A 17,546-nucleotide genomic window follows, 5' to 3' on the forward strand; every position below is an offset into this window, starting at 1 on the left:
GGGTACTATTGGTGGGGGAGCGGAAATGTAGTGGTCTTGAAGGAACAGAATCTCTTTAAGAAGCATGACTGAAACTTGGAAGGTAGGGTTGGGATAATATATTAGTGACTGATGTCGAAGTCTGCTTTGTAGAGTCAGAAACTGTTAACACTAATAAATCTTGGTTAGAGAATGATACAGGAGAGTTGCCAGAGGAGTTATGAGAGCCTCCATAGGATCTAGAGTAGAAAGCTCATGCTTACATCTTCTTGGCAACTGTCTACAATAGTTACTTGACCTGAAATGTTTTGGACTGAGAAAGGAGGCCAAATACAGAGTTATTAGTGATGTGTAGCTGAACATGAGCTTAAGAATAATTGAATAGAAAGAAAAGTAGACACAACAAATTTATTTTTTTTTCAAGAACTTTTATTATGAAAAGAGAGAACCTTAGTGTGGAGGACTGAGGAAAACAAAGAAGCTGGTCAACATTATTTGATTAACAAAGTCACAAGTGCTATTCTCACACCTAAAAGGGATGAAACAATGAAGAGAAGAAGTAATTAACCAAGAGAAAGGGGATTATGAATCATGTTTTAGGGTTTGTGGCCATCGACGGACATAGGTATATGCATAGGTATATGCATATATTTTTCTATGAGATAGGAGAAAAGGAATTCTTCATACCTGTAATACATAGGAAATTTTGAAGTAAAAGAAAATAATTTTTTCAAGTTTTAATTCTGTTTTTCAAGAAGAGGAATGAGGATTTTCAAGAATAATTAACAAGGAATATATAAAAACTTTACTAGAAAATGCAAATATCCAATAAGATTATAAAACTATGAGGTTAGCACATATATATTTTTAACTGATGGAATGATTTTAGATTTTTATATTTATAATAAAATAAAATTAGATGAAATATTAAGAAAATGTAAACTATAAATACTATGCAAAAGTTAGTTTTATTTATTTATTTTTTATTGTTATAAATACTGATATTTGTTTCAGGTTGTAATTGAATCTACATGTGAGAAAAGTGAATACCATTCTAGTCTCAACAAAATTTCTGCTGGAGACCTAGGTATACCTAATTGTGATTGAGCATAAAATGTACACATAATAGTTTTATATGATCATGTGATGTCCTTGTTTGTATGAGTTTGAAAGAGGTACAATTAAATGATGAAAATTTTTGTTTTTGTTTTTAAACTGAAACCAATCATGGAAAAGAAATAGACACATTGTACATCTAGAGTTCCAAGTAACCTTGTAAACATAGTTCAACATATTGTTTTTACCCAAAGAAGTGACTGGAGAGCTATTTTGAATTATTTATGCTAACCATCTGTTCTTTGCATATCATATCTTCCAAAACAGACAAATCTCATGGCCTTCAGACTTTAGCTACTACTACTTCTAGATGAGCAGCTGTTTTCTTATCAAAAATCCATACTGAAGCTGTTTATCCTAAATTGGTGAATTTCATTAGTATCTCCAGGGCTCCAGCTGAATTAATCTATTTAAGCAACATTCTCCTTAAAAACAGGTGCTTAAGTGGCTTATCCCAATTCTATCATTTTAACAATAGTACTCAGGGAAAAAAAAACAAAACCAAAAAATATTTCACATTTCCCATGAAAACAAACTATCACTATTGCTTTCCCTTACTACTACTTTTCCTTATGAAAACAGTATACAGTTGTCAAACACAGAGTACTTTTATGGCATCACCTTAATCAGAGTGGTATCAGTCTAAAATGTTTCCAAAGTGATGAATGATTTTACAATAGTTTAATTATAAGTTTAAAAAGATACTTTGAAATAACAATGTTTTCTGATCACTCTCTTGATGTTCTAGAGCTGCCAAAATAAAGTACCACAGACTTGTTGGCTGAAGACAATAGAAATTAATTCCCTCACAGTTCTGGGTGTCAGATGCTCTGGATACTCTGGAGGAGAGTACTTCCTTGCCTCTTCTGGCTTCTGGTTGCTACCAGCCCTTCTTAAAGACTTATCACTTTGCATCACTCCAATTTCTGCCATTGTGGTCACATTCCTTCTCCTCTTATGTATATGGGGTCGGCCTCTACCTCTCTATTATAATATTGCTTTGATATGCTATGATGGTGTTTAGAACCCAGGTCAGGAATTCAGATGAATCATCTCATGTTATCAAAGGAAAAAAAATCACACTAGAAAAAGGCAGGAAGATTTTAATCAAAACTTTTATAGTAGGAGAGAGAGATGGACCTCAATTCTCCTTTAACAAAAGGTGGGATAATTTTTTTTAATTTTTTAATGTTTATTCATTTTTGAGAGAAAGAGAGAGTGACGGAGACAGAGCACGAGTTGGGGAGGGGCAGAGAGAGAGAGAGAGAGAGAGAGGAAAACACAGAATCCAAAGCAGGCTCCAGCACAGAGCCCAATGCTCGAATGACCTGAACCACTCAGGCACCCCAGAGGTGGGGCTATTTTTAAACAGGGGTGAGCTAGTGAGAAAGTATTGGAACAATTCAAGTCTTGGGGGAGGTTTATTAATGTTAATAGGCCATAGGTGCTTGCTAATTATTGCCTATATTTAGGCTCCTACCTTCCCAGAGAACATGAGAAATAGGTGCCTCTCTAATGATTATATTTCAAAGGGATGGTTCCCAGGTTCTTGAGAAAGAAATTCCTGGGTCATAAAACTAACCAGGGGCTGGGATAAGATTTACATTTCAAGGGGTCAGAGGAAGAATTTATAATTCCAAGTTTTCTAAAGTAAATGCTCTAAGCAAAGAGAGGTCAGGGGTTGCCATAGTCCATCTGGACTGCTGTAACAAAAATATCAAAACTGTATGGCTTATTATGAACAAGAAAAACTTATTTCTTACAGTTCTGGAAGCTGAGAAGTCTAAGATCAAGGTGCCAGTGCATTTGGTATCTGGTGAGGTCCTGCTTCCTCATTTTTAGGTATTTGTTATAGCAGGAACCCCAGTCCTAATACCATCACCTTATGGGTTACAATTTCAACATTGGACATAAACTTTCAGACCATATTAATGGCCTGTATTTAGGAAGAAACCTGTCTAAGTTTGAGTACGCTGAGGGGAACATTAAGGCCATCTTGGTCAATGTCAGGATCCTTAAATTAATCATGTTTGCAAATATGTTTTTTCCAATTAAAATAACATAAGTTCCAGGGATTGGATATATTTTGTATGTGGATATCTTTTGGGAGCACATTTTTCTATTGCAACATTAAAATAGTGAATAACGTTGGTAACTGTCTTTATAGTCAAATGTCTTAAAAAGTTTTGATAACTCAGATATTTGAGGGAGTACAAACATCAAGTAAACCTTCCTAACACCCTTTGAAATGCTTTATCACTCACAGGATTCAAATGCAGAAGTTCCTGCTTAGGCTTCCTACATTACTTCTTGTCTCTTCCCACATATCCTTTTACTCTTTTCCAAATTATTTTTATGTTTTCCCAAATTTATTTCATATTATCACCTCTCCCTTTTCCTTCCATACTGACAGGTTTTTTTTTTTCTTTTCAAAGTCCATTAAGTCATTTCACTAGTTTACAACCAATTGTTGTTACAAAGCTACTGTGAAGCCGAGTTACAGAAATGTGGTGTCTGAATGCCCTTATTATGTTACCTGCTATTCAAAACAATGTGTGCAAACAAAAGCAGTTCCAAGAAAGTGCTGTTCTCTCTAGGCAAAGGACCAGGAAAGGGGAACCTAGAAAGAGAAAATTTGGGGACACTAACTTCCTGACTCAAGCCGAACACCCCAGAAAAATCTTAAGTCCTAACCCACCCCTGTCAACAAAAGCTAAATTGGGATCTAGATTTCTGACCTCGCCAGGCTATAATGAGCTTCTTCCAACCCCCTCCTTAGGGTGTGTCATAAAAGACCAAGCGATAAGCCCAGACCTCCAGTCCTGCTGTGTGGTAATGATACCCTCTTTCTCACGGCATCAGAGGGGACCTACAGGACAGTCAGGACTGTCACAACCAAGGGACCAACAAGGCCAAGTCCCTCAGTGTCAGAGAGGAGTATGTGCAGAGCAGTAATGAGACACCTATTCCTTCCTGGCAGGACTCTATCAACAGAGACACCCTGTGAAAACTGATCTTTCACCCCTTCTAGCAGTAATGAGAAGTCCTTCTCTCCAGGAGGTTCAGTGTAGGACAAGATTGGAATTTGGGTTTTTACCCTGATTTGGCATTAACAAAATGATGCCCTTTTCTGTGCGTGACAGTGTCAAAAGCAACCTGATAAAATACACTTAAATAAGACCCAGTGGTTTCTAATGTTATACCCACAAGATCCACATCTTATTTGAAACTACTCACCATATAAAGTATCAGAAAAATCTCAACTTGAATGGAATAAGACCATTAACATATAGCAACAACAAAATGATACAGATTTATCTGATGAAGATTTTAAAGCAACTATCGCAAAAATGTTTGACCGAGGATTTATGAACATGCTTAAAACAAATGAAAAAAAAATATATATATAAAGTCTCCTGTGAAAAGTTAGGCCAACTGCTAAGGCAGAGGTGACAGTTCTCATAAGACTGCCCTCATTTTGACACCAATGGCAAGGCTGAGAGTTTTCCAAAAACATTCTCACTTTTGATAATTCGCTGGAAGAACTCACAGATGTCACTGAAAACTATTATATTCATGGTTATACTTATTTATATGAAAAAGATACAGATTAGTCAGTCAGGGGAAAAGTGAATAGGGCAGAGTCCTAGGAATTTCTAAACTTGGAACTTCTGTTTGCCTCTCTGCATGGAGTCATTATGCGTTAGTTTCCTGTCACTGATTTGTGACAATATGCATGGTGTGTTTGTTACTAACTGGGGAAATTCAGCTGAGCCTCTATGTCCATAGTTTTGTTTTGTTGAGAGAGAGAGTGCGTGCATAAGTGGGGGGAGGGGCAGAAAGAGAGGAAGAGAGAGAATCTCAAGTAGGCTCAGTGCTGTCAGCACAGAGCCTAAAGTGGGACACGATTCCACCAACCATGAGATCATGACCTGAGCCCAAATCAAGAGTTGGATGCTTAACTGACTGAACCACCCAGGTGGCCCTCTGTGTCCATAGTTTTTACTGGGGCTCTATCATGTAGGCATAATTGTTTGATTGTTCATGCCTCTGATCTCAGTCCACAGGACAACTGATACTGTGTGAGCCAAATCTTAAACACTTTACCACATTGTTAGTCTTTCTGGTGTGGTCAGACCTCATCCTAAATATTATCTTGTGTGATTAGCCCCCTCCCTAAATAACATGGTAGACAATCTGTCATAACTCAAGGCTCCATGGAAAAGAAAGATACTGCCATCAAGCATGACAAATATTTCCTCCCAGAAAATTAGAGCTAAGATCAGACCTTTTTTTTCTTTTTGCAAAGATAAATGTTTTATTTTATATATTCCACAAAAAATAAAAGTTTTAGAGAAGAACATATGGAATTTTTAGAAGTGAAAAAGATAATAACTAAAACAAAACACTCAATAGATGGGTTCAATAATAGAATCACTGAACTGGAAACTAGAAATATGTAAATTACCAAATCTGGACACCAGAGACCAACTTATAAAACAACAAACAGAGCTCCAGGGAACTGCAGTACTCTAACAAAAGATCTAACTTTCATGTCATCAGAATCTTGCAAGTAGAGGAGAAAGAAGGGGAGGGCACAAATTATTCAAAGACATTATAGCAGAAACTTTCCTAAAGTTGGTCAAAGACACAAAACCTACAAGTTCAAAAATTTGAAAGAACATCAAACAGAATGGACACAAAGAAATCTACTCTAACACACATCATGTCAAGCTTCTGAAAACTATGGATATATATATATATATATATATATATATATATATATATATAGCAAAGAGTGCAAAATAACTTTTCACTTGTAGGGATACATGGTTCGAATGACTTCTCTTAAGAATTATGGAGGCCAGAGGAAGTGACACAGTATTTTTCAAGTGTTGGTAGAAAAGAAATGTTAAGCAGAAATCAATAAATATGAAAAATATCCTCCAGGAATTAAGGAAATGTTAAGACATTCTCAGGTGAAGAAAAATGTAGGTACATTTCACCAAAAGAGCTTCCCTGAAGTGATGACTAGAGGAAGTGTTCTAAACAGAAAATAATAAAAGAAGGAATCAAAACAGCAAGAAGAAGAAAAAACAACAGAAACAGTAAACGTATAGGTGAAAACAGTTAACAATAGGCTTTTCTTTTCCTCTCAAGTTTTCTAAATTATGTTTGATAGCCGAAGAGGAAAAACCATAATACTGCCTAATGTGATTCACTATGTATGCAGAGAAAATATTTAAGGCAATTATATTCTAAAAGGAGGAAAGTAAAATAATTTAAAGGGCATAAGTAGTGTTTCTGTACTTTTTTCAAACTGGTAAAACCTCTGTACAAGCCCACTGTAATAAGTTATGTGTGCATGATATATGCCTATCGCAACCATTTAAAACAGACTTGTGCAAAGAAATGCATTGAAATACTATAGATAAAATAAAATTCTAAGAAATTTCATGCAATGCACAGAAAGGCAGTAAAAAAGGAAACAAAGGAAAACAGGGAAGAAAAGAGAAAATTAAAAAAATAAAATGGCAGAGTTAATCCTTCACATATCATTGATAATTTCATGAAATGAAAATGATTTACTTTACTTGTATTAGACAAAAACTGTAAACAACCATAACGTCTCTCATTAGGTAAATAGTTAAGCAAACTGTGGTGTATTTATACCTTGCAATTCTACTCACCAGAACAAGGCAGTAGTAACTGTATTGGTATACACAAAAATGTGGATAAACCTCAAGTGCATTATGCTGAATGAAAAAAAGAAAAACACCCTCAGTAGATCACATATTGTCTAATTCCATGTGGATAACATTTTCAAAATGAAAAAATTTATGGAGATTCAAAATTGGTTATTGTTTGACAGTGGTTAGTGATGGTCAGAGGAAGAGGGATTGCTGGGCTATAAGAAAAGAAACAAGAATACCTTTGCAGTGAGAGGATAGTTCAGCATCTTGATTGTGGTGAGAATTAATATATCTCTTTATGATAAAATAGCAGAGAACTATACACAGGCATTGTACCAGTGTCAGTTTTCTGGTGTTGATATTGTGCTATATTGGTAGAAAAATGTACCCATTAAGATAACTGAATCTAAAGTACACGTTTCTGTCTGTACTATCTTTGTAGCTTCCTGTGAGATTTTATTTTGAAGTAAAAAAAATTTAAATAAAGGGAGCTTAGCACTAAATAATGGTGTATTAAATGGAGTTTACCTTATATTTAAAAAACATAGATAATGCCTTAACTTCTAAAGTCCTTGAAGAATCAGTTGGAGTTAGACTCTGGTAATTTTGAGCTAATTATATGTGATTTATTAAGTAATTTCACACACCAACTCATTTAACCTTATAAATCCTGTTAGGATGTTACTATTATTACTTGTGAGAAAACATAACTTCCCTCGATTTCTTACCTGTTCTGCAAAATTTCTTAGTCTCTGAAAAACATATTCTCATACTAAAAGAATTAGATTTGTCTCCCTGATTCAGTAGCTAATTGCTGTGATCTGAAAGGAAAATAAAACTTCTATCTCCCCAAGAGGGCCAAGTGGTTACAGCCCACACTGGGTTTCTTGCTTAATCCCCAGGAAGACAGCAGATACTCTCTCCCTGCATCTGAACATTTCAAGGGGAGATGAAGATCCAAAATTCGCAGAAAATAATGTAAAATTTGAAACATACGGGCTGTCTGATTTCTGGAGAGATTTTATTTATGTACCAGTATTGAGTTCAGATTCAGCCCCATTCATTTCCAAGGGGATGTCTTCAGATAGGGAAAGGGACTGTTGCCTCCTTCTTTGTGAACAGAAAAGGTCATTTTTCTGGTAATGCTGGACCCTGGTCAGGCTGCTTGTGGAGAAAAAAATATTATCACCTTCATCATGTCACTCCAGAGGTAAGGACTAGGGCGAAGGGGGCTGACACATCATTATTTACAGTGAGATATTTCATAAGAAATCTATCTCCGAACCAGAACACCTCGTGTGCTCATTCAGGATAAAAGTAATAACAGTGAATATTGGCAAACCCAACATTTCTCCATTTAACAGAATAGGAAACAGATATGTTAAATTATTTTTCCCAAGGGCATATGGTTTCTGGAGGGCAGTGAGGGAACTAAAGCCTAAATAGACTGCTCCAGAGTCTCTTCATTGAGCTCCCTTCTGTAGTGGAGAAAGCAGCAATTTAATTTAACACGATCACAAACTAATATTAGATAAGGTGTCCTGAGTCTTTCTGACAGTAGATCTATTTTGCCAGAAAGATGATTCATTTTGTATGCAAAGCAAATTTTCTCTTGTTTTCACTGAGCAATCCCTTGGGGAACTTTTAATTGGATTGATGAAAATTCAGGATTCTTTTTAATAATTTAAAATAAGGCAACAGAGTATTCATAATTACCACTTTTTGTCAGTAACAGGGACTGGGTTAGGAGTGTAGACAAAAAGGAGTGTCAGGACCTGGGTTGCCATAGATATTCAGAGGCCTGGGAATATCACATTTAAGATTACAAACAGTCTCTGTGAGTTCTCAATATAATTATGTTTTCTTTATTATTTTGCAAGGGTGTTAATTGCCTCCTAGTAATTAACTTCCCATGTGACTGTCAAGAAATGTAATCAATAGTAAGAGCAAAGGGACCAAGCTGTCATGATTTCTGTGACCAATATCCTTTTCTCATCTCTGGCAAGGTGTTTCTGTTTTAATAAAATGAACAGGTGCAAATGTACGAGGTTACTCCAGAAAGCCACCAGCTAAATCAGTTCATCTCATGGTTTCGAAATTAAAATGTAGCCAATCAGAACTTTGAAATATAATTGCCTCATTTTCAAACTTAAATACATTATGAGCCTCCTGCTAGTGCTGCACCTGGCAAATCTACTTATTAAAGTCATGAAGGGAAGAGTTTGCTGAGACATTTTAAATATTATCCTGACATTGTAATAAAAGAAAGGAGAAAGGTAGGCATGATCTAATTCTACTTATGTCTGCTCAGTTTGGCGTATATTGTTATTCCTGCAAAGCTGATAACCAAATTTCAATCATGGAAATATTTCAAACAATTTTATACAATGTAAAAGTTACAAAATTTAAATATATCACCTCCTTTATAATTCTTCAATTTCTCTTGACTTTTTTTCATTACTCCGATATTGTCTTGTCATTTGACTCACCCAATTTGTTTAATATTTCTTTTTTTTTTTTTTTTTTTTTTTTTTAGCAAATCCATTTTCCTTCATCTCCATAGTGGTTTTCCGAACATTTATAGACACTATGTGAGTAACAGGTAGGGGCTGTAAGAGAGATGAAATTCAATCTCCGTCACTGTGTTGGCAAAACAATTATAGGTGTTCTGAGATGTAATTAATCTTCATCAGCAAGCAAGAAGGATATAGAATCGGTATTCAGATTTTTGTCATCAACATTTTAACCTAATTTCTTAGATATCTTCTCCTCCCTTTCTTGGATGGTATAAATAATAATAAAATGTTATATTTTAATGAATTAAAATGCATACTTGCAAAGTTTGATATTGTAACTAGCTTATAAGAAATGCAATTACTCTGAATGAATATCTTTATAATCCATATGGCTATAATACTAACAATAATGACAGCACACAGTAGTATTTATAAAAAAATACACATACTGAATATGGGGAAATTTACAAATCTAAATATAATTAAAATGGGGAAACATAATGTGTGCCAAAGTATTATGTAGCAGCAGTTACCTCATGATATCCTATTGTTCTTGGTGACTTAGGAATTATAGGTCCCTAGTAATATATGCAAAACCTTTGGGGAATACGTATTACAGAACTTATAGTATCTCAGCTTTTAGAATAATAATATGATTTTTTTAAATGTTTATATTACATAACATTCCAACTTGTCTGGAACTGTAGACTCACCTTTTTCAAGAAAGATTTGTTTCTTAAAGAACTTAGGTAATATCAAGCATAGTTGTCAAATTAATCATAAATTCCTATTTGAATTTTAGAACTTCTTGGGATTTAGTATTGTAAATATGGGCTTGCGGAATTTATCACCAAAATGTTTTATTTTCAGTGTTTTTCTGTTATTTGATAATTTTACTTATTATCAGAATTATACATTAAAATTATGGATTTTTTTTCTAAAAAATAACTTGACATTGACACCCAAAATAATGGCAGTAACAAATACATTATATTGTGCGTGCATTTGTCATCACTGCATAACCTTGTCCATCCTGACAACCACAGGAGTTGTGTTTTGGGAGAGGTATACTTCCCTGATAAATCACAAACAAACAAATGAACAGATTTGATATTGGCTTAGTGGTAAATTGATGGATAGTAAGGAAAGATGTCAGCCTATGTGATCTTTTGGTAATGCTGTCATCTGTACCTATTTACAGGGGAGGTCACTTGTCTCATGCAATTATAGCTCTAGGGAAAGGAGTTAAAAAGCAAAGCCTTCATGTTACGTGTTGATGGCAAATGGCTGTGTTTGGCCATTTGTTAAAGAAACACATGAACTCCCTTTAGGACATGAAAAGAATAAGCTCTTTGGGGGACATGAAAGGGACAAAGTCCAGAAATTTCAAGCTTTCAGACTTAAAAGAGCTAACTGCTTCTAGTGTCCAAGCATTTCAAAGTGAAGAACGAGAAAGCTCAAGGGACACATGTTCTGTAAAAGATCAGAATAAGGATGTGGTCTTCCGTTAAAATCTTGGTAGCTTCAAGGCAGTCAGTCTCCTTTAAATCTAAGACAGGCAGAAAGGCACAAATGTAAAGAAATGTAGCAGATCTAAGAACTATCTCTGGAAAAGAACTGTGAGTTCAGTTACTGGTAAAGGGGAATCATAAAAGGAAGAACCTCCCAGAAAGTTAAACCCAGGCCTAATCAAGGAACACTTTCCACTTCCAGAGTAAGGAGTCCATAGTGTGCCATGGAGGGACTCAGGATGGTTGTGAACAGTGACTTCTTTGTGTCTTCTATTCACACTCTTTACGAATGGTAGTGATTATTGTCATTACTTTCTCCCTCTTACAGCATTTATAGTATGTATAAGAAGCAAATAAATAACTCACCTTTTTAATTTATTTGACTTGAAGACCAATGGAATTCATATCTGAAATTGATTAATAAATTAGTCCACATCTCTCAAATAACTTGGCCTTTGCACTTGATATGGTGATGGGATATTTGTTTCATCTTCCCTGGGAAGAGTAGAGTAGAAGGAAAGGGATATTTGATGATCAGCAGGGTAGACTCCTGAGATAGTAATGTTCAACCAGCACTTCATTTGCTCCCTTATTTTTCTTGGTCCTCTCATAGTTACATGGTGTAAGTGACAAGTCTTAACAAATAAAGGATCAGGCAAGTAAAGTGTGTAATTTATGGACTGAGGCAGTAAACACAACAAAACACATGTCACTTTCTCTTTCTCCACTGTGAAGATCAAGAAGGACTTATGTTCCAGGGTATGTACTTAGAAGGAGGTAGAGCCTCTGTGATCCTGGGATCCAGTAGAACCCACTGCTGATCCAGTAGACCTGTAATGTGAACAAAAAAGAAGTGTTGTTGTTATTTTAAACATGTAGGTTTTGGGGATACATTTTTATAGAAGCGAAATGTAGCTTCTCCTGACAATTACAAGATATGTAAGAGAAGATAGATATATGATAGATGATAGATAGATAGATAGATAGATAGATAATACTGATATTAAATACAAAAAGAGATTTCTGTTAATGTTTTAGTGTCCTATAAAAAGTAAAAATTATACACTATTTTTTATGTTTGCTGAATATGCAATAGAAAAAAGAAAACTACAATTTGTTTGGAAAATATGAGAATTGTCCCTAAACGTTTCTTGAATAATTACATTGACTTCATTTATTTGTACAGAGAAGAAACATTTCTGGCCAAGGTCTAATGTTTCCATGGGTTCCAATACAAGTAAACATTCCTTGAAATTAAGTAAAGTATTGTGAACAACAAAAATCATTTGGAACATAAAAAAGTGTATTTTCATTTTTGTTCTTTGTGTTTTGCCCCAGTATATGAAAGATAGCAAGATATTTTTAAGTAATATATCTTTGGTAAATTGCTATCATAATGTTTGCACAATAGTGAAGCATCACTTTATTGAACATTTATTTGGGAGCTTGAAATATTTGTTTTATTGTAGATCAATCCCTTTGATAACAATTTTACTAGCTTTGCAATTTGCTATTTCAATTTAATATTGCCAGGGGTGTTAGACCTGCTATTACTTTTATTGCTTAGATTACTATTGAAAATATTGTTGTGAGAAAGAAGTAATATTGCCATGATTTTATTATTAGACCACTTTTCTTACACACAATGCCAGGATTCTACAAAAGCATCAGGCTCTCAGACCATATGGTATCATTTATATCTTTTATGACTGGCTCTCAGAGTTCTCCACTAAGAATAGTAATGGTGATTTTCAGAGCTATGATCATAGAAGCTTACCAGTGTACCAGATCAAATAAATATGATGCTCCAGTTTTGAAACTTTGCAGTACATTTTTTTGGGGAAAAACAAATAATAGCCGTGTCAGTTTTGTTTTTCTGCCCCATGTAATTCTAAGATAACCTATGACTTAAAAAAATTATTGAAAGCATGCAGCAGCTATTAAATTTAAACTAACATATGATTTTTATTTTTGATTATTGTTTAGATTGTTTGAAAAATGACACATTATATGTACATTCTTGGGGGATGGATATCCCAAATTCCTTTTTCTTCAATTTAATAGCATAACCATCTTCTATTGATAAACACATAAAATATGATATTGCTTCATACTGTGAAACTGGTCCCATTTGTTGTTATCAGTATTATATTAATGTTATTACAAATAAAACTATATAGTTATTTTATATATTAGTCACATATTATATGCATTCAGTACCTAATATATAGACTTTGAATACAAGAGGTTATATGTATGTTATTCTTCAGAGCAGCAGTTCTCAAAGTGTACTCAAAGGACACCTGGGGGTCCCTGAGACACTTTCAGGAGGTCCACAAGATCAAGTCTCTTGTTATAATGTTATTGAGATGTTATTGCTTTTTACACTTTCATTCTCTTATGATTGTATAGTGGAGATTTCTGGAAGCTTCGTGGTATATGATATTGCAATAAATTGAATGCAGAAACAGGAGCATCAGATGTTTTCTCTTACGTGAGACATTAAAGAAGTTGCAAAAAAATGAAATAAAGGCAATATTTTATGAAATATATTTCATCTTAAAAATATAGGTATTTTTCAAAGTATGTTGTTTATATGTGAGGTGTCCATCACTGTTATTTTACATGAATAAAAAAATAAATATCTAATTTAATATGGTAAAGACCTATAAGATAGCCCACAGAAACAAGAACTTTTCTTACCTCGAGATAAGAAGTTGAGGAACTATCAGTCCACACTTTTCCTTGTCCATCCTCAGTTACAATAATCTGTGTGTTACAGAAGTAAGGTAGTAGTGCTTGTGCTTGGAGGAATTGAGGACATAAAACAAAGTCTCTCCCTTGCCATTGGGTTTTCTATCATAGTTGCAACACCTTAAGATCTTCGTTTTGCTCAGGAGGATGCAGGAAAGGCCTGCAAGGAAGAAGAACAATACCTAAATACCTAGAAAAGCAAGACTTAATCCCTACACCGCCCCCCCCTTGCCCCGCCTCCCCGGCAGATTGCTGCTTCTGTGACCCTGGCCGGAATGCTAGGTATCCACTAGAGACTACAAGCCGTTTCATATTTGTTCATTGCCGTCAACAATAAAATCAATGTTCTGTAAGTGGACAATGGGTAGGGGAGGAAACTAGCCACTGGTGCCTCACCTACTTTCTTTACCTGAACTGAGTAAAATAAAACCACTAAAGCAAATGGGAACAAGGGGCTTGAAATGGGAAATCGTGCTTGCATGAGGAAAGAACTTGGAAAGAGAGGGATTTAATGGGATAAACAGAAAATTAAGGAAATATCTAAATCCACTTAATCTCGAAGCCCCACAATGGCTTGGAAAAGCGAGGCTTGGCAGCTTGGACAAGTCCACGAGGCTGCATGTATCTGGCCACTGTCACGATGGAGCCCGTGGAGAGGTATTTGGAACTTGCTGTTTCTGGGCAAGCTGCCATTTCTGTGGAAGCTGCTAAATCTGTAGAAGCCACCATGTCACTGAATTTACGGACGGACTGTTTCTGTCACATGTCTGTGGTCATAAACTCCGAGAATAATGGTTCCCACTTCATATCCTCCTCCTGCCTCCCGCAAGTTTCTCTCACCGACATGCTCTAACCTGGAGCCGTCCAAAGAAAGGGATTTGGGGAAAGAGCTCTCAGCTTTGGTCTAGTGATGATGGTTTCCAAGTTCATAATAAACAATTGACTTTATTGTGATGTGAAAATGCCATAGTCAGAGATGTTTCAATTCGGAATAAATAGAATAAGCAGGAACAGTTGGCAGAATCACATATTGTTTTTACTTTAAAAGGTTAAGGTCCTGAAAAACTTACGTATTATGATGAAAAAATGTATTGGAGGAGCACGATATAAAATACACTTGGTTAAATTGAATCCAGATTTAAAAAATCTTCAAATATTAATATTAAATATTAAGAAATATCAGGAAATACTTTCAATTCATGACATCATAAAATAGAGAATATAACATCTCAATTCTAATAAAAGCTAATATATAAATATTTGAGGAAGGAGTTAAAGATAACTATACATCCTTAATTACTATATTATACACAGTAATCCCTACATACATAATTATATATATGTTAATTTTATACATACAGATACATATAAATGTACATTTACACATTTATTTGTTGCCACAGGCACTGACTAGGTCTTACTGAACATTTCATCATATTTTTTATACCAGCAGATACTGGTATACGTGTAAGATTTTTATAAGAAAGGAAGAAAAATAACAGCAGATTTCAAATGAATATCATACAGTCACATAGTGGCCTGGCTTCTCCATCCTTCCTAGTTGTGTGTAGAGACATTTTATGTGGCTGCTTGAGTAGTCTCCTTGTCTTGATAGTTTACCTGTTGTTTTTGCGCAGAATCTTGGTCTCATTTTTTTGTTGTTGTTCTCAGAGGTTTCAGTATTTGAAAGGTATATTTACTCTTTGTTAAAGTTTGGTTTTCCAAAGTTTTAAAACAATGTATTAAGATTCTATCAAATGACCAGGGACTCAGATAATTTCTCTATAGTGCATCGAGAGTCCTACCTATACTTGGAAATATACTTGGCGTAAACTATATCAGAATAGCGTAATATCTTATATGTTTATTGGTAGCTTATTTATAAGTCACCCACATGAACATTGTTAAGAAATGGTGACTCTGTGGGGCACTTGGGTGGCTCAGTCGGTTAAGGTTCTGACTTCGGCTCAGGACATGATCTCACAGCTTGTGAGTTCGAACCTTGCATTGGGCTGTGTGGTGACAGCTTGGGACCTGGAGCCTGCTTCGGATTCTGTGTCTCCCTCTGTCTCTGCCCCTCTGTTTGCACCCTGTCTCTATTTCAAAAATAAATAAACATTAAAAAACAAGCAAAGAAAAACTTCAAGGGGTCTTAATAAAAAAGAAAGAAATGGTGATTTTGTTTTTATAGTTCTAAAAATTATCTTGTTTGAAAACACTTTATAATAGTTCAATAATATGTGAATCAGGATTATTTTAATAAGTATCATACATTTTCATGTATGTTTAATAATACTTAAGATGACAACACAGTATATAAAATGCAAGTTATGGCTGAAAGTTACTTAAGTACTAATTCACCTTTTCTGTAGACCTGTGCTCATAGGGAAAGCACTAAACTTTTTTGGCCTCCACTTTCATTGTTGTGAAAGAAGAGAAACCGCTGCAAAAAAAATGGACAACTGGTCTACAGGGGAAGGTGGTGTCAGATGTGCTTTTCCAACTTCAAAAGAAAGTGAATATTCTTTACATATTGCTGGCTAGTGAAAGGGTATGAAATAAAATCTCTCACTTCTCACCACCATTAGTTACCCTCACCCAGGTTTCTCTGACAGTAGGCACGTGGTTTCTAATAAGCTCCATATCCTAAGCATGTCCATAACCATATCCATTCTAATAAGCTCTATTGCCTGTGGGTTCCAGAGTCTCTCTCTAGGTATTACTTACAAGGCTTCACATCTGGAGGGGTTTATTTAACATCTCTAAATCATGGTTTTAACATTCATACAATGGGCACAGCAATAACGATTGTGTAGAATTAAGAGGTAAGTGCCTAGAGCAGTACTTGATACTTAAAAGACACTGAATGTAAATTTTCCGTAATCGATCGTGAATGCATACTTTGAGTTTTGCTTTTAACCCATGATTACATTTTTGCAAGATATTTTGAATATTTATCAATGGTCTGAAACTTACATATACTGTAATTTCACCACCTGAAAATCATTTGCCAGTTTGTCATCCATAAATTAAGAAATTGATCTATGTTTCTATTTTATAATGTTGCTTTCAACCTGAATTCCCTTTTTCCATAGTAATATTCAGGCTTAGAATTATAATATTTATCTTATTTCCATTCTGTTTTCCCACATGGCTAACTTGTAGTTTCATATTTTATATGACTAAACTCAAACTCTCCTTTTCCAAATGAATTATTCTGTATATGTTTACGTTTAGCTTCAACCATTTCTCTCTGGATCTTGTCAATTGGTTAAGCCATTTAAAAAATATATACTTAATTCATATTATATGTAATGTACTGTGTTAGGCTTTTGCAAATGGAAAAGACAAAGAAAAATAAAAGGTTGCTGCAACCCTCAGAGAAATATAAAATTATCACTCCTTTTATATTTCCTCGAGTCTATTATTTTCCTCATTTTCTTTTCTCATAGTTGGCTCTGTGCTATAATTCCAAAATTCAAATTAGTTTCACATCACATCTCAATAAATCTGGTCTGTCCTACTGCACTGTTATGAGGTTGGATGTAATAACATTTGTGAAGTCTACCAAACAAAGGTACTTTTTAAATATAGAGAATAGTAACTTTTTGCTCATTACCTCTGTTTGTTAAGACAGAAATCATGCATTTTTCAGAGTTGGTTTGTTCTGAGCTCTAATTAATAACTGTGTCACTTTAAACAATTTGTTGAACCTTGCTAAGGTACATTTCCTCAACAGTGAAATGCAGAATATAATAGCACCCATCCCCAAGGACTGCTGTAAGGATTAAATGAGATAATCCATGTAAAGTGCTCACCACAGCATGCATAGAAACACTGAATAAATTGTAAGAAGAAAAATAATAGCCACCATTTATCACTAATTACGAAAAAGGCATTTTATTAAGTTTTCATGGTAATTATCTAATTTCATTTACACAGAAAACCTATGAAGAAAGTACTATTGTTATAGCTAC

The 17,546-nt window shown here is 34.7% G+C and overlaps 1 protein-coding gene across 3 annotated transcripts in view; it reads left to right on the forward strand.

Moving 5' to 3' along the window:
• BRINP3 (BMP/retinoic acid inducible neural specific 3) overlaps positions 1–17,546 on the forward strand; it is a 410,843-nt gene that overhangs the window by 310,457 nt on the left and 82,840 nt on the right. The window lies entirely within an intron of this gene.

Source organism: Felis catus, chromosome F1, assembly GCF_018350175.1.
Source record: "Felis catus isolate Fca126 chromosome F1, F.catus_Fca126_mat1.0, whole genome shotgun sequence".
NCBI classification, from domain to species: domain Eukaryota; kingdom Metazoa; phylum Chordata; class Mammalia; order Carnivora; family Felidae; genus Felis; species Felis catus.